Source organism: Lampris incognitus, chromosome 3 (genome assembly GCF_029633865.1).
Source record: "Lampris incognitus isolate fLamInc1 chromosome 3, fLamInc1.hap2, whole genome shotgun sequence".
Classification (NCBI taxonomy): domain Eukaryota; kingdom Metazoa; phylum Chordata; class Actinopteri; order Lampriformes; family Lampridae; genus Lampris; species Lampris incognitus.
The window spans coordinates 34,579,114-34,597,939 of record NC_079213.1 but is presented as its reverse complement, the minus strand read 5'-3'; positions in this window follow the sequence as shown (position 1 = coordinate 34,597,939).

Sequence of the window (18,826 nt, the reverse complement as noted above, 5' to 3'; positions counted from 1 at the left end):
TGATGTCTTCTTCTTTCTCTTTTTCTGTGTTTGAATGGTGTCATGTGAGTCTCTCTTGCATGCATGTGCAGTTGGTTCTCCTCCCAGGTCTCCGTGGTGATGGTGGTCGCCATTTGGATGCTGCCTGCCCTTCCACTACTCACATAAGTTTTTCTTTTTTTACATGATGATGCTGGTCACGTGGCTGGGGTCCTGGACTGCTCTGTTGGCATGTGGACACTGCTTGGCATCCTGTGCATCATGTTCTTCATAAATGTTATGTCCATTATAATTCTGTTATCCTCTTTCAATGTTGTATTATGTAAATTGCGTGAACACAACATCCATTGCACGCTGTCCGTCTTGGGAGAGAGATCCCTCCTCTGTTGCTCTCCCTGAGGTTTCTTCCTATTTTTTCGCCCTGTTAAAGGGGTTTTTTAGGGAGTTGTTCCTTATCCGATGAGATGGTCTAAGGACAGGATGTTGTGTTGCTGTTAAGCCCACTGAGGCAAATTTGTAATTTGTGATATTGGGCTATACAAAAAAAATTGATTTGATTTGATTTGATTTAGAGATGTTAATCTTAGGGCCTTTGTTGATAGTAAATAGGTAAGTAATTCCAAACATAACTGCTCCATACACAACCCAAGGTTCAACGAAAAGGTCCATCCCGTCTCTTTCATAACTGCCCTGCTAGCAGTTATCCGGGTGAATGGGGAAGGTTTATCTGTGATGTGTATGTGACGCATCTGTTTGGTTCCAGATGTTCAATCCTGGATTGATATTCTCTCAGCCAGACAACACAAGAGACCGCCCTGCAAAACATCTGGGGTCCATGTTCCATCTGTGTATGGTCATCCTCCACATCCTGGCAACAGAAACCCCTGCTTCTGTCTTTGGCACAATAATCAAGAAATCGTTGGGAAAAAGTGTTTTTTTCGTTTTTTTCAGTATCAGTGTGTCCATGGATTAATGTGGCATCGTATATTTTGACAATGTTGCTTAAAAAATAACAAAAAAGGAGACAAGTAGATGGCCCCCTTTTGCAAGAACCGCAATGTGATTCCCTCGCCTCCTATGCTGATAGTCTGCCAGTAATTTTTGCAGTGTTGTGACTACTGATAGTCTGAGATAAGTAGCCGTCTGTCTCTAATGAGATCTACTTCTTACAGGGTCTGTGTGGCCACATGCCACAGACTGCTTATTTTGAGCATCCAGACTTACAAACAAGTTGGGAAGGTAGGAAATTGCAAATAAAAAAGAAAGCGGTGAGTTTTAAATTAACTTTGACTTGTATTTTAATTGCATCATCATCAGCGGTCACTCGGGGTTGAGCATGACCATCCCCCCTCTGGGTCCTTCTGGGTCCCTCTGGGTCCTCAGGTGGGTGTAGAGGTGGATCCTGGAGCCACGTAGTGGGAGGACGCCTGTGCCTGACAGCCTGTTATGTGGAGAGGCTGATGCACCTGCAGCCACCATACGGTCCTTCGCAGGCGGTGGCCAGAGTCCAACGGCATGGAGAAAAAAGACGATTGGGGACCACCCTCTGTTGCAGCCTTCATCCACCTTCACTGCCATTGTGACCTGGAGACATCTTCCACCAGTTCCACCGTTGAGGTCTTTGTTGGATCACGCTTTGTCTGGAACCTACCCCTTGATACCCCTTGACCTATCCACCTTGGATGACCCTACCAGGAGCCAAGCTCCCTACCAGGAGCCAGACAGCATAGCTCTTGCGGTAATTGGTACACACACGCTTCTCCACCATGGCAAGGTGGCGATCCAGGAGAAGACAGTATGAGCACAAGATGTTTTGTGTTTTGACTTCATTTCATTTATAAATATACAGCCATCCAGGCCATTCTGGCCTGCAACACATTCCAAAAGAGGCTGGGATGCTTTGTCACTTGGTGTCTTCAGTCCCTAAAAGCCTTTTAAGCATTGTGAAAAGTAATGGCAACATTACAAAATGGTGAATGTTTTATTGTCCCAACTTTTTTTAAAATAGTTTATCAAATCATGTAGCTGTTGTATTGTTTTCAATGTAATACAACTCAAAGATAATTTACTAATTACTGCTTTCAGTTTTAATTTTAATTTAACGTATTGTCTGAGCTTTTCTGATTCAGGGTTGTAGATGATGGATGAAGGTATTTTGCACTTTTTGTTCTCTTCGTTTGGCTCTAGCGATTCGAAGTATTTTGTGACAACCCTCCCTCCATCAAAAATAACAAACATTTCTTGAGGCCAACTCCTGTGGTTAGTAACTAGAAACCAAGCAAACCAGTGCATTCTCACATCCTCGACTAGCCTTTTTTTGTTTGTTGTAGGTGTAGAAACCTGAAGATGCAACAGGACTAAGCTTTGGGGCTTCAGTCAAAAAAAAAAGGGGGGGTGCTCACCTTGTGTCTGTATGGAGGGGGAAAAGGAAACACTCAGCAGATTTGGCTATGCATTATATCTACAGTGATGCTTTGCATCAAATTTGAAAACCACTAGCGCCCCCTCTGGTCGGTCAGGGTGCCTGTTCGGGGAGGGGAGGGAACTGGGGGTAGCAGCGTGATCCTCCCACGCGCTACGTCCCCCTGGTGAAACTCCTCTCTGTCAGGTGAAAAGAAGCGGCTGGTGACTCCACATGTATGGGAGGAGGCATGTGGTAGTCCGCAGCCCTCCCCGGATCGGCAGAGGGGGTGGAGCAGAGACCGGGACGGCTCGGAAGGGTGGGGTAACTGGCCGGATACAATTGGGGAGAAAACGGCGGAAAAAGCCAAATTTAAAAAAAAAAAAAGAAAGAAAGTGCAAACTAAGAGCTGGTCACAGTGGGCTGTGTACCGTGGAGTTTGGGGAAGCCACCAATCAGCAACACGTCACGATCCCTCCTTCCCCCCTCGCTTGTCTGTCTCTTATAGTCAGCGTATTTGCTTTGTCTCGCTAAACCAACAAAGCTGCAAAACCAGAGAACACGTTTCCCACTTCACTTCCAGACAGGCAGAATAAAACCACAGGAAACCGATGCGGATCCACGAGAGTCCTAAACACAGTAAACAACAATGACTCATCTGGGAGCTCGTGTGTGTGAGAGAGGGGGCCAGAAGCAGCTCATCAGCCAATTAAAACGGAACTTCAGTGTGTTTATCTTGGTCTTTCTTTTTAATATAAAACATGATTATTCATATGCTTTTCCAGTCTCTCTGCTACAGTAGTTTGGAGCTGGCATCCATACGAACCGGCCCCCTGGAGACCTGCAAATAACACGTCTCCTTTCACAACCAAGACCAGGCAGCAGATAACCGCGTATGAGAGGATCACTAACCCCCCAGCTGGAATGTGTTATGCCATTCCAGCTGGCACCCTAATGCTTTCCACATATGTAGCTAATCCTGCAGCCAGATACCCTTCTCTCCCTGATCCAGATACCCACCTCTCCCTGATCCAGATACCCTTCTCTCCCTGGTCCAGATACCCTTCTCTCCCTGACCCAGATACCCTTCTCTCCCTGGTCCACATACCCTTCTCTCCCTGATCCAGATACCCTTCTCTCCCTGGTCCAGATACACATCTCTCCCTGGTCCAGACACCGTTCTCTCCCTGATCCAGATACCCTTCTCTCCCTGGTCCAGATACCCTTCTCTCCCTGATCCAGATACCCTTCTCTCCCTGGTCCAGATACCCTTCTCTCCCTGATCCAGATACCCTTCTCTCCCTGGTCCAGATACCCTTCTCTCCCTGGTCCAGATACTCTTCTCTCCCTAGTCCAGATACCCTTCTCTCCCTGATCCAGCTGACTCTCCAGTAGGTAAGATTAGCTTTTCATTGTGTCCCCAAAATAATAGCAGAGCCATACTTGTCCTATTTCAAAGAGATGTTGTCTCCAGCCCATATGTCACGGCACATTGGAACCGATATGTAAATGATATGCACTGGAAGGAGGTCTGGATGCTTCCACGTAAGTTCCTCATCACAAATAAGATTAAAGAGGTGTCCTTTAAAACCATGCATACACATTATCCCGCCAGTCACTACATGCCGAGATGCAAAGGGTTGGACCCACCGACGGTTCTTCCTGTGATGGACGTCCAGACGCAGTGTTACCCTTATTTAGCCACCAAGACATGCTGGCGAGACCTGTGCAGAGTGGTCATTCATAGACTTTGCTATGGGAGAATTCAGTATTTGGTTTCTATAAACACCCCAAAAAAGATGACTAATATTTTTTTTATAATAAGTCTATTAATAATATTGTATTCACAAAAGCTAATTCACAAACGAAAAGCCTTTGTTTTGTTTTCTTAAAAGAAATTGAAAACGTATTTCTTCTTCTGTGAACAAAAAGGCTGTCAAAACTTATAATGTATGTATGTATTTTAATGTCTTTATGTAATGAAATATAATGTACCCCTGCCTCCTTTGTATTAACAAAGATTTGTTAAACAAAAAATAAAAATGAGGCGCTCTGAAAAAACTAAATAAAAACAAAACCAGAAGCAGGGATGCTTCTGTTTTAGCCTCATGCGGGCTTGATGTGTTTGGGGTGGAAGTTGGACTACAAGATGTACTCTGAAAGTCAAGACAGTACATTAAAGGGACTATACAGATATGGAAACACAGTGTCTCTAGACACTGTGAAAGGGAATAAACTAGCAAGGTGAGGCTACGGGTTCATATACAAATACTACTCTGAATAAGAGTTAACAATACCCAGCAAAATTAACCTTAATGAACTCGACTTATTATTCAGAACGAAATAAATAGACCAGACAACCTCCTTATATACACAGGTAATGTGTTGAATTTAGGGATGTGAATAAAGTAAAGTTGTGACAGCAGCAATGCAAACAGGCGCACAATATATGTATGTATATATATATATATATATATATATATATATATATATATATATATATATATATATGTCTAAATGTAAATAGAATAGAGTGGGGAAATAATTTGTATAAAGCGGGACCAGGATTATGATCGTAGTATTATATCTAGTATTTAGTGGACATCAGTATAATAGGGACAAATGTAATTAGTATACTGCTAGGTACTGCTCTAGTAATAATACTCGGACTATATCTATATCTATTTAGTGGACAACATGACACTAGCTGTGAGTATACCGCCAAATAAAGCAAAACACACAGTACATTTTGTTCAATATCACAAATGTAACAATAGTGGTGGGTCCACACACTTTATAACACTAATAAAATAACCCCAAAAGCCGCATAAACTAATACACGGTGTAGGCCTGGTCGCTGCTTGGGTGCGTGGTTACCCGCGCGCTACTTACAATGGGCCCCTTCACTCAACAGAGCCGCATGAGACTGGATTTACCAATGTCCGCGGGTGGTTGTGTGGGACAAATAGCGCCGCCTTGTGGCCAGGAGAGCTCTGTACGTGCCCACGTAGCACAAGGCGGGAATGATGATGCCAGGGAAACTTTGTTCGACTCCAGGACTGTACGCGCCCACGTAGCACAGAGCGGGAACGATGATGCCAGGGAAACTGTTCGAGTCCAGGAGAGCTCTGTACATGCTGTTCGAGTCCAGGAGAGCTCTGTACGCGCTCATGTAGCACAGAGCGGGAACGATGACCAACATCCAGCGATGAACTGCCGTATACGAAACTTCATGCGCGGTGCACGTGACCTGGTTGCTGTACTGCCGTATACTACGGCTCAGTCCCACGAGCTACAGGCTCACCAAAACCAGGCAGAGTGTTTACGATACAGATAAGCTAACTTGCTAGCATATCTGACTAGCAAGACAACCGGTAATGGACACTGTGGTCAGCTAATTTACAGATAAACTAACTTGCTAGCATATCTGACTAGCACGACAACCGGTAATGGACACTGTGGTCAGCTAATTTACAGATAAGCTAACTTGCTAGCATATCTGACTAGCACGACAACCGGTAATGGACACTGTGGTCGAACAGAAAATAAAACACGTCTTTCAACCGTGCTATAAAACCCAGTCGACTCCTATCTGTTGTCAGTAAAAGACGGTATTTCGAATGACGCCGGACGTCATTAAAGTAAAGGTGAGATTAGCCTAACTACCCGAGCTAATCGGGAGCAATCGGCTAACGTAAACTGGCTGAGCTAGCAAACGAAGTTAAAGTGGGGGGTAACTGAGCTCAAAGCTGTGTTTTGGGATACCCATACCCCAGGAAAACATATCAGTAACCACCCAGCCAGTTCTGTATGATTAAAAATGTTGCGAAGTAGGTCCGCGGTGGTGTAGCGGTCTAAGCATCGGCTCTGTGTCGATGCAGTTGCCCACTGGGGACTGGGGTTCGCGCCCCGGTCTCGTCAGATCCGACTATGGCCGGACTCGACGAAGCAGCGATCATTGGCAACGCTGTCTTCGGGAGGGGGGCGGAGTCGGCTTGTGTTCGTCACGTGAATGCGTCTCTGTGTGTGTCGGAAAAAGAGTGGTTCGGCTTGGAGTCGCCTTGTCACGAAAGTGGCGAGGCGGTCTCCTTCGAGACTGCCGGCCGGAGAGATGCAGTTGGCGAACGCATACAGTGCGAGGGTGGGTGTTTGAATTAAAATAGGGATCGATTGGCCACTAAATTGGGAGAAAAAAGGGAAAAATCAGAAATAAATTTATAAAAAAAAAAAAAAATGTTGCGAAGTATATAAAACAAAGCTTCAAAAACGTGTAAAAATCTGCAGCGTCCACTGGTTTCAGACTCTGGGGGCGTGGCACTGAAACCACGCGCTGTAGAGTGGGGAGAACCTGTCAAATAGCTACCCTAGTTACTGTTGATAAGAAGAGATGGCTGCCAACAGCAGAATTGGGCAAGTACAGCCCTATATGTTTGAACCAGAGGAGCCAGAGGCACCAGAGGACACGGAGGAGGACGTACTGCCCGATATTCCCCGTGCCCTTATTCCTGTTGAAGAATGGTAACTTCATCTATATTTTTCCCCTCCCATTTATGCAAGCTAACGTCAGCTAGCTAACGTCAGCTCGGATGGAATAATTCTAGCTATAACATCCGAGCCAACGTTAGCTAGCTAACTAACGTTAGCTTGTTGCTAGCTAATATTACTCTAGCAGTGCATTTTCCTGTGGCTAGCGAACGTTATGTCGTTGTTGTATAGCTAACGTTAGCTAGCTAATAATACACAACAAGGTTACTTACTGCGTTGTTGGCGACAAAAATTGAAGCTGAAGGGCCTGGAGGGGACTGGAGACCGGGAAGGGTTGGTTCGGCCGAACCAGTGCCAGTGGCCCGTCTGAAAAACCAAACTGTCGCCTCTGCCAGTTTGAAAAACATTCCGTTGCAAAGTGCTTGCTGCACAGGCGGGTGATACTGCTAGCAACGATGCCCTCTCCAACTCCATGGCCCCTAATACATTCTACCTTCGGGAGTTGGTATACGGTGTCAGACCCCGAAAGCTGGCATGCAAGGATGCACTTTCTATGCGCAGGCATGGCATTCACAAGACTTTCAACTGGCTACTTTCAACTAAGGTTACTATACTTTCAACGACGACTTTCAACTGCCTCGGAGTGACAGCTACCGTTACGAGCTTTATATAGGGGACAGACAGGTGAGAGGTGGGATACGCAAAGGTGCTCTAAATCAATGCAAAGGAAGACGGCGACGTCACCAAGGAAGCCGGCCAAAAAAATCAAGAAAGGAAAACGGGAAAAATACCCAAAAACGGTCTAACTCCGCAAATCAGTTCTATACATGGTTCAACACATTTTAACATGTCAACAGCAATACATCTCCCACATTTATAAAGTATTTTGAAGCAAATCTGTCAATTTGGTTACTGTGATGAGAACTACAGTGCCCAGCATGCGACTAGCAACCAAGCTAAATGCGGAGGACGGTGAGATCCAAGTCAATTCCTTGATATACGCAATGGGGAAAGATGCAGAAGCTATTTTTAATTAATTTACGTTCGAAGAGGCTTCTCACGCTAACGATTATGACAGAGTGGTCAGTAAACTCAACGATCATTTCGTACCACGGAGAAATGTAATCCACGAACGTGCATGTTTTCACCAGCGCTCGCAGAGAGCTGGAGAGACTGTCGAGGCCTTTGTGAGGAGTTTATATGACTTGGCAGAACACTGCGAGTTCGGGGCATTAAAGGAAGTGCATATTCGTGATAGAGTTGTGATCGGAGTTGCTGACCGAGACGTGTCACAGAAGTTGCAGATGGAAGATGAGCTCACGCTAGGAAAAGCGGTGCAAATGGCCCGTCAGTTCGAGCTGGTTAAACAGCAAAATGCGGAAGGAATTACAGCTGAACTGAATGCAGTTAGCAAAGCACAGGGCGCCAATACCAACCGCGACCGCAGTAACGCTAGCAACCACTACAATAAGGGCAACGGAAACGCACAGCGGCCCAAAACAGCCTGCTCCCGATGCAGCAGCAGGAATGCCCTGCACGCAACAGGCGTTGCAGGAAATGCGACAAGCTGGGACATTTTGCTGCCGTATGCAAAACCAGAGACGTGAGGGAGGTCGTTTACCGGGATAATGCTGTGAGGGCGAAACGGAAAGTGAAAGCCGCCCCTACTTCCTCGGTTGCATAGAGGGGATGGATTTTGAGAAAAAGTGGCAAGTGGAGTTACCGATCTGCGGCAAGTTGGTTAATTTTAAAATCGATACGGGGGCGGACATCACTACCATGTCACAGACTGCATATAGGTCACTGCCTGAACGGCCACAGCTGGTTAAAACATCGAGAAGCCCAGGGGGATCACTGCAGTGTGCGGGGAAATTTGTGGCGTGCACGGAGAGACGGGGGAAGATGCACAAAATTGGGATTTTTGTGATAAAAGGGCCAAATGCCAACAATCTATTGAGTCGCAGAGCTGCATGTGAAATGGGCCTAGTTTTTAGAACAGATCAGGTTAGCGAAGATGTTTTCGGGGACATTGGATTGCTTAATTGTGAACCTGTCATGATTGAGCTTAAGCCCAATATACAGCCTTATGCCCTCAGCACGCCACGCAGGGTCCCTTTCCCTCTCATACCAAAGGTGGACGACGAGCTGCAACGCATGCAGTCCTTGGGGATCATCACAGAAGTGACCGAGCCCACAGAGTGCTGTGCACCCATGGTGCCCGTAGTCAAAAAGAACAGCAAGATACGGATCTGTGTGGACCTAAAGCGGTTAAACCAGGCTGTTAAGCGTGAGCGGTTTATGCTTCCCACGCTGGAGGACATTATGCCCAAGTTAGCAGGGGCAGGGGTTTTTACAACGCTAGATGCATCGTCTGGCTTCTGGCAAATTCCGCTAGATCCCAGATGTGTAAAACTAACCACTTTCATTACTCCCAGAGGCCGGTTCTGTTTCCAGCGGCTCCCGTTCGGCATCACATCGGCACCGGAGATCTTCCAGAGGAAAATGTGCATTCTGCTGAGAGACCACAAGGGCACGGTCGTCGTCATGGATGACATACTCGTGTACGGCAAGGACCAGGACGAGCACGATAGAAACTTGGAGGCGGTACTGCAGACAATCAAAACATCGGGGCTGAAGCTCAACTGAGAGAAATGCCGCTTCAGCAGGAGTGAGTTGCAATATTTCGGGCACATCATCAGCAAAGACGGCATCAAACCAGATCCAGGCAAGGTGAAGGCCATCTCAGACATGCAGAGCCCCGAGAATGTCCCTCAGGTGAGACAGTGGCTGGGTATGGTAAATTATCTGGGGAGGTTTCTACCCGAACTGTCATCAGTGCTACACCCGGTGAGTGAGCTGCTGAAGAAAGACGCAGAATGGCAGTGGGGGGAGCCCCAACAGCAAGCCTTCACCAAGGTAAAAGCAATGTTGTCTTCCACTCCTGCCCTGGCATACTATGATGTAGCAAGGCCCACCATTGTGAGCGCGGACGCTAGTAGTTACGGGCTGGGGGCAGCACTGTTGCAGATTCAGGTGGACAAAGTTCAGCCTGTTGCCTTCTGCTCCAGAACTCTCACAGATGCAGAGAAGAGATACTCTCAGTTAGAGAAGGAATGCCTTGCAGGGGTGTGGGCCTGTGAGCGGTTTTCCCATTATCTGTTAGGTTTAGCTGAGTTTAGCTTACAGACAGACCACAAGCCCCTGGCCCCCCTCATTAATGCATATGATCTGGATAAAGTGCCGCCGAGATGCCAGCGGCTTCTAATTCGTCTAATGCGTTTTAACCCCAGAGCAGTGTATGTTCCGGGTTCACAGCTGGTGGTGGCCGACGCCCTTTCCAGGAACCCACTCCAGGACGGCCGCAGGGCAGACACAGACGGGGATATGCGTGCGCATGTCGAAGCTGTGATCAAAACCAAACCGGTTTCGAGCACGAAGCTGGACATGTTAAAGCAGGCCACGCGTCAGGACGACACAATGCAGAGGGTGATCGGGTACACCAGAGAGGGATGGCCGAGACATGTGCCCTTTTATCTGCATGGCTACCACGCTGCGAGGGCATCGCTGTCCGAGGCAGACGGGCTGCTCCTGTACCAAGACAGGATTGTAATTCCCCCCACGTATCAGGAAGACATCCTACACAGGATTCACGAGGGGCACCAAGGCCTTACAAATTGTCGTGAAAGAGCCAGGATGTCTGTCTGGTGGCCCAGCATCGGATCGGACATTTACCGGAAAGTTACACAGTGCACATTCTGCCAAATCAATAAGCCCTCACAGTACAAAGAGCCCCTACGTACAACACCACTGCCGCCCAGCCCATGGCACAAGATTGGGGCAGACCTTTGCGAGCAGGATGGAAAAAACTACCTGGTAGTGGTTGATTATTATTCCAGGGACATTGAGATCGCCCAGCTACGGACCACCTACAGTCTACAGGTTATTGAGCAGCTGAAAGGTATGTTCACACGATGGGGCGTCCCTGGGGAACTCATTAGTGACAATGCCACACAGTTTACGTCAGCCGAATTTAGGCAGTTTTGTAGGAACTATGATTTCCGCCACACAACCTGCAGCCCCCACTTCCCCCAGGCAAATGGAGCTGCCGAAAGGGCCGTCGGGACGGCCAAAAGAATTTTGCGGCAGCCTGACCCTCACCTAGCGCTGATGTGCTACTGCGCCACACCAATTGCTGCCACAGGTGCGAGCCCCGCGCAGCTCATGACCGGCTGCCAGATCTGGACCAACATGCCTGTGCTGGAGAGGAAACTCCAGCCCCAGCTCTTCGACCACAAGGAGGTGGAGAAGAATGACAGAAGGGCAAAAGAGGCTTATAAGTTTTTCTTCGACAGGAGAAACTCTGCACGTGCCCTAACCGAACTGCACTCAGGTGAGAGGGTACGAGTCAAACTAGACGGGCAAAAGGGGTGGAACATGCCCGCAGTCGTGGTGAATCCCTCAGGGGAACCACGCTCCTACACGGTGCGTACGGAAGACGGGGCTGTCTTCAGACGGAACCGCAGGCACCTGCAATCCGTGCCTGCCCCTGCAACTGCTGCAACCCAACCAGCCAGAGACAGCAATGACTTGCAGCAGGAACAACTCAGCCCACCGGTCGCCACCTCGTCGGGCACTCCCATGGAGCCGGACGTGCCAGCAAGGCCCTCTGGGTTCACCATCACCTCCAGTGGCAGAGTTGTAAAACCCCCAAAGCGGTATGATGTTTAGATACTGAGTGAGCAATGGGGCAGAATAATCCCCACACTCAAGTCGAAGGGCTGGGCAGTCTACCCCACCCTTCCGGTTAATTTTTGAATTTTGAAGTGCATGTCTTCATTGTTAGCTGGTTATGCTGTTAATTAGCAAATTGCTAATATGGTATTGCTGTTACTATGTTTTATAATCTAGCAATGTTATTGTTTCCATTGGAACATACACTCACTGGCCACTTTATTAGGTACACCTTGCTAGTACCGGGTTGGACCCCCTTTTGCCTTCAGAACTGCCTTAATCCTTCGTGTCATAGATTCAACAAGGTACTGGAAACATTCCTCAGAGAGTTTGGTCCATATTGACATGATAGCATCACGCAGTTGCTGCAGATTTGTCGGCTGCACATCCATGATGCGAATCTCCCGGTCCACCACATCCCAAAGGTGCTCTATTGGATTGAGATCTGGTGACTGTGGAGGCCATTTGAGTACAGTGAACTCATTGTCATGTTCAAGAAACCAGTCTGAGATGATTCGAGCTTTATGACATGGCGCGTTATCCTGCTCGAAGTAGCCATCAGAAGATGGGAACACTGTGGTCATAAAGGGATGGACATGGTCAGCAACAATACTCAGGTAGGCTGTGGTGTTGACACGATGCTCAATTGGTACTAAGGGGCCCAAAGTGTGCCAAGAAAATATCCCCCACACCATTACACCACCACCACCAGCCTGAACCGTTGATACAAGGCAGGATGGATCCATGCTTTCATGTTGTTGACGCCAAATTCTGACCCTACCATCCGAATGTCGCAGCAGAAATCGAGACTCATCAGACCAGGCAACGTTTTTCCAATCTTCTATTGTCCAATTTTGGTGAGCCTGTGCAAATTGTAACCTCGGTTTCCTGTTCTTAGCTGACAGGAATGGCACCCGGTGTGGTCTTCTGCTGCTGTAGCCCATCTGCCTCAAGGTTCGACGAGTTGTGCGTTCAGAGATGCTCTTCTACATACCTCGGTTTTAATGAGTGGTTATTTGACTTACTGTTGCCTTTCTATCAGCTCGAACCAGTCTGGCCATTCTCCTCTGACCTCTGGCATCAACAAGGCATTTTCGCCCGCAGAACTGCCGCTCACTGGATATTTTCTCTTTTTCGGACCATTCTCTGTAAACCCTAGAGATGGTTGTGCGTGAAAATCCCAGTAGATCAGCAGTTTCTGAAATACTCAGACCAGCCCGTCTGGCACCAACAACCATGCCACGTTCAAAGTCACTTAAATCACCTTTCTTCCCCATTCTGATGCTCGGTTTGAACTGCAGCAGATCGTCTTGACCATGTCTACATGCCTAAATGCATTGAGTTGCTGCCATGTGATTGGCTGATTAGAAATTTGCGTTAACGAGCAGTTGGACAGGTGTGCCTAATAAAGTGGCCGGTGAGTGTACATGTTCTTTAAAAGGAGGGAGATGTGATGAGAACTACATTGCCCAGCATGCTGTGTACGTAAGAGGAGGGGCACGCAACCATATGTTTTAGCGCGGTTCTGTACTGGGGCATTCTGGGGATGGTCCGGGTCGGGGACTGGAAGCAGATGGCTGAATAAAGCACGTTATTAATCGCGACTCCCTTGCCTGTCGTTTATGAACATGACAGTTACCCTGCTCGTTAACAGTGTGAATTTACGTACACAACCTCAAACTTCTGAATATAATCTGACTCAACATACTGTAGCGAATTCGGGGGACAACGCAACCACAGGAACTGCCGCGGCCGGAAAGCGAACCTGTATCGCCCGCACCGCAGGAGACATCGCTAACCGCTCGACTAAAGGGTCAGACCCGCCAGCCAGCGGCCAGCGTGTCTACTTATCCATGCACGTTACAGTACCTTGCAGTTTACACGCTTGATCCACGTATAAGAGTCGACTCTAACGAGTATATAATTAAAGCCGAATACAGTATAATGCTGAGGAGACTGCAGACAGTGGAACGCCACTTGACTTCGGACCTTCACTCCCGAACTCTCTAGAACTTCTCCTTCTTCGTCCCTAAAGTTTTGTCTACTCCTGCCCCCCATCCAATCACAATAAAGATGTTTCCTTATTGACATTTGACATTAACCAATAAATCACTCATATATGTCATACAGAATAGGTTGTACACTCGTTATGCCGCGTGTGCGCCCATGTACATTCCAATCAAACGTGCTTAGTTTTTTTTGTTCTTTTTCAGGGCAGACAGGATGCGAACCTCAGACATTAGCAAAACCCTACTGACACAGTAAAACTACACGCATTTAACAACTGTCCTAAACCCAGCCTTTTCTCACCCGGGCTACGCCCATATTCCACATAATGAGGCCAGACGTGATTTTAAAGTGGGGATAAACGATCCTGGGCAGACGTTAGCATTAGCAGCAGCTCACTTCATTTCGAAAAAAGCCCGCTAAAGAATCTCAGAGCCTCGTGAACACACAAACTGATGGACAGCACGCAGGGACCAATGGAGACGCCGGCTTGCAAAGAACTCCCCTGACTGGCTGACGAGGAGCGGGGCGGAGAAGATTTTCTGTCTCTGTTCACATCCGCTAGGTCGGCCATAGAGACCGGATGTTGTTCTCAGTGCATCTACTTACCTCATAGCTGTGGGCATGTAGAAAGAGTCTGACTAAATATTATATCTACTCATATATTTTCGTAATGTGTGTGTGTGTGTGTGGTGTTAGTGTGTGTGTGTGTTAGTTAGTGTAGATAGCGGGACCGAAAACTAAAGCATTTATGATCCTAATTCTTTTTGGAGGTGGTAGGTATTGTCTCAAGAGAATAAGGGAAAAATCCCAGAAAATTAAAAGTATGCATAATTATGCATAAATATGCAAAATACGCATTTTTCTAAAAATGGTTTTAAACCACTTTTCTCGGCATTTCAGATAATTCTGAGCATCTTTGATTTTTTCACCTATATAAAAAAAAATTTCTGGGACAAATGTTTTGGCATTAGGCAAAATAAATGCATTTTTGCAAAAATGCACTTATGATCCTAATTTTTTTGGGAGGTGGTAGGTATTGTTCCAGAGAGGACCAGAAAAATAGCAGAAATTATAATAATTATGCATAATTATGCAAAATATGCATTTTCTAAAAATGGCTAAAAACCACTTTTCTCGGCATTTCAGATGATTCTGAGCATTTGGGGGGAGGGAGTTGGAGTGTGGGGGGGGTTTAGGGGCAGGGGTAAGGCGGTTAGCTGGCAGGGTGAAGAGGAGGGAGATTTAGACGGGTGGATAACCAAACCGCTACATTGTAGCGGGGTTCTTCTAGTAAATATTATAAAAGTGTTCTTAATCAAAATCACTGAGAGCCATTTAAGGGGCAGCGTAACAGCAAATAGGACCCAGTGATTAATTTATTTAGCACCTCAGCCATGCGTTTTGTTTTGTTTGTTTTTTGTTTTGTTTTGTTTTGTTTTGGCAACAAGACAGAAAAGCATTAGAGGAAATTGGGGGGTAATGAATAATTTGTATTAATCCTGTCAGGGACACCATGGCAGTGTGCAAAACAACTTGTCCTTGTCTGGTACCAACAGCAGCGTGCTGTTCCCCCGTGGCTGTATTTCAGTGCTGGTGAGCTTGCCATTGACCATGTAGGCAGCACCATCAGCACCCCCCCCCGCACCCCCCCGCACGGTCAGTTTTTAGAGCCTTCCTCAGCTTGCCACTCAGATGCTATTTCATGTTGACAAACTGCAAAACACCGGGTCCCTGCCTCTCCCGAGGATGCCGAGGTGTTGGGGGGGGGGGTGCGTGCGTGCGCGCATGCGCATTTGAAAGGACAAACCAGTCAATAAGATTGCGAAGGCCTCAGTCAGAGTGGGTGATGTGTGCACCGAGGGATAAATCATACAAGAGATCCTTGCTACCAAGCCCTGATACCTGCTGTTGTCAATTTCTCCTCATAACCCGCATGCATTTTTTGTGTAACACAGCCTTCTTATTCTGCACCGCTTACTGTTGTGTCAGATGTCTGCTGTGGTGACAAGAGGAAACCTGAAACATTTAAAAAAAGACAGGTGGATTTTAGGTATGCATGACCAAAGAGGGGCCTGATAAACAAGGCATCATTTAACTTCTGCTACCCAGACAGCATCTGGATGTGGGCCACTTCAGACAATTATGCGGCACTGATGGTCTTCTTCTGGCCCTGACAAAATGGATGTGAGCCTGAAGTGGCCCACAGGTATAATAGCAAATACGTATTGCCCAAATATGTCAAACCAAATGTGGGCCTTTTCTGGCAAAGATGCGGTGCCCTCGACAACATGTGATCTGGATGTGAGCCTGAAGTGGCCCGTGTGGTAAATGTTGAATATGGCCCAAATATCACAAAACAAATATGGGCCACCTTTGGCAATTATGTGGCACATGCAGCATTGCTATGGCTTGGTTCTGGCCCAGATCTGGCAAACAGGAGCGGACCGCCCGAGTGCCGTCATTCCACGCGGTATGTGGGATGGATGAAAGTGTCGGGTGTGGGACGGGTCCGGGCCACAGCAATTTTGCTATCTGGGTAGGTAATATAGACATCACAAAAAAACGTGTTAATTAACAAATGACGACACATATCAAGGTTGCATACATACATTTCTTCTTCCATAAACAATCTGCTCTCTGCTCTCCTATCCATTTACAACTGGCTGCATCCACTTGTACATGACAGAAACATACGGTAATTATTCTGTTTCTGCTTATGCACACACACATATGTGTGTTTGTCGGTGTGTTTACATGTGCATGGGACTGTACATCTGAGTCCCGCTGCATGTTCCCGTTGGACATATGCACATATTTACCGTGGGCATGTTGGTCAGTTTACTCGCGGTGCAATAAACCCGGCAAGGGGATCAGATAACCAACAATAACTGAGATAACGTGGCGTAAGGCTTCCATTATTCCTGGTGCTGATACAGCCTGCCCTGGCTATTGGTAAGCTACAAGGTGTTATGCACAATACGGGCCGAGTAATGTTAAACGGGACCCCTCACAGCTACATGCAAAAATGAAAATGCCAGGACACTGCAGCGCCTAACACGCTCAGGAATCAGGAATCAGGAGCTTTTGTTATTTTATTCCATGCGCATGTGCACATGAGATTAAATGAAATATAATTTCCCCCCGAGCCCACAGCAGGGCAACGCAAAGAAAAAACACATCCAAACTACAACCACACACATATTTCCAAACTACAAAATAATAAATAAATACAGCAACACATATATCCAACATATATATATATATATATATATAAAACAACAACAACAAAGAAATAATTAACTATCCAAGAGAGCGGACGCCAGGATGACTGTAGGACTGCCGGTCTGCATGGGCTAGCAGATAGCTTAGCCTGCCCCACTTCCATGTCCTGTCAGACCGCCCTCGGTGTTTCCTCCTCGGGCACAGCTCCAAGCAGGGTCGTGGTCCCTGGGCCCACCAGACGCAGCATATCAGGCTCTCCCAGTTGATCCAGCGCCAGCTCTGCCAGCCAGACACCTTCGACACACCTCCCCTAACTCCACACGACAAAACCCCAAAACATGGTCAACACTAGGCGAGGCCGCCGCCAGACCGCCCTCGGTGTTATCGGAACTGCTAGTCTGCATGGGCTAGCAGTTAGCTTAGCCTGCCCCACTTCCGCATCCTGTCAGACCGCCCTCGGTGTTTACTCCTCAGACACAGCTCCAGGCAGGGCCGTGGTCCCTGGGCCCACAGGACACAGCAGACCAAGCTCCCCCAGCCGATCCAGCACCAGCTCCCCCAGTCGATCCAGCACCAGCTCCCCCAGTCGATCCAGCACCAGCTCCCCCAGCCGATCCAGCACCAGCTCTCCCAGTCGATCCAGCACCAACTCCTCCAGTCGATCCAGCACCAGCTCCCCCAGCAGATCCAGCACCAGCTCCCCCAGCCATCAAAGGAAGACAATACAAACTTAGATGCAGACGTGGACAAACACACTGCATGGACGGTACTGGGTGGGGCCGCAACAAACGTAAGTTTGTGCTGCCAACTTCCCACACCGGGCCATTCCCACATCTTCCCACACAGAAATTATTTCATCCCGAAAGCCAGAGTTCAAATGTTAACCTCCCCTGACCAGGGTTCTGGTGCTGTCTTTCATCCAATTCTCTCCCGTTCCCCTTTCTAACGGGACAAAATAGTCTGTAATTTTATTGCAGAAAAAAACATGTGCCCCTCACCTACACCCCCTAAACGTCATACACCACGTGGCCCAAACGATCCATAGCAGCAGAAGCACAATAGACAAACAGTGAGTGTGAGGAGCCAGAGGGGGAGAAGGCCTGCAAACAGAACGAGGTAAAAAAAAAGGACTTTGAAAGGAACAAAGGAAGAGAAGAGAGCCAGTAGAACAAAGCCAGATCAAAGCAAGCCAAAAAGAAAAGAAAAGAAAAGACATAGTGTGCAGGAAGAGGGTGTGCAGAGGTTCAGCATCTTACGCCACATGCATCATCCACCTGTCTGCTACGTGGTGTTAGTCCATCCAAATCGTACCAAATAACTGCTTCATCACTTCTAAGTCCCATGAATGCAGCACATAAGAAAAACCTAAACCGGCCGCCATCCCTGCCAGCACAAGCAGGCGTAGAAACCTGTGTAATACTATTCCTAAATGAAGTTCATAATCAATAGTCCTAATGCTCTCATATAAATATACATGTGCATACTATATCACTACCCAGGAACCTGGATGGACCACCTCAGCTGGCTGACACCGTTAAACCTGCCACCCCATCCATTACCTTAGACATCTCTCCATCACCAGACTCCTATTCATCACTCTGCATCCATGTGCTCCTTCCTTCATTCGCTCGGCTCATCAAAATGTCACTACGCTATTGACAGGAGGACGCGCGCCACGGCGCAGCGCGACGGGGGTCCTATATCACCACACAAAGAGACACGCAAGCGTGTTCAAAGTGCAGAGGATAAATCTGCCCCCCCCTCCCCCGTCAAAGTAGTGGGGGATGAAATTAACAAAACAGTGGCCCCTACACTTCACGCCCCTTGCCTCGTGTCACAGCAGTGCAGGCCTTGCTTGAAACCTTATCACCTGAAGTCTCGTCCAGGAAAACACACGATACCTTCCCATCTCTGGGCCAGGAACTTGATGACGCAGGATAGGTTGACTGTGTGTCCTGTACTGCTCAACCCAGGCCATAGAGCTTCTGTTCTTATGAC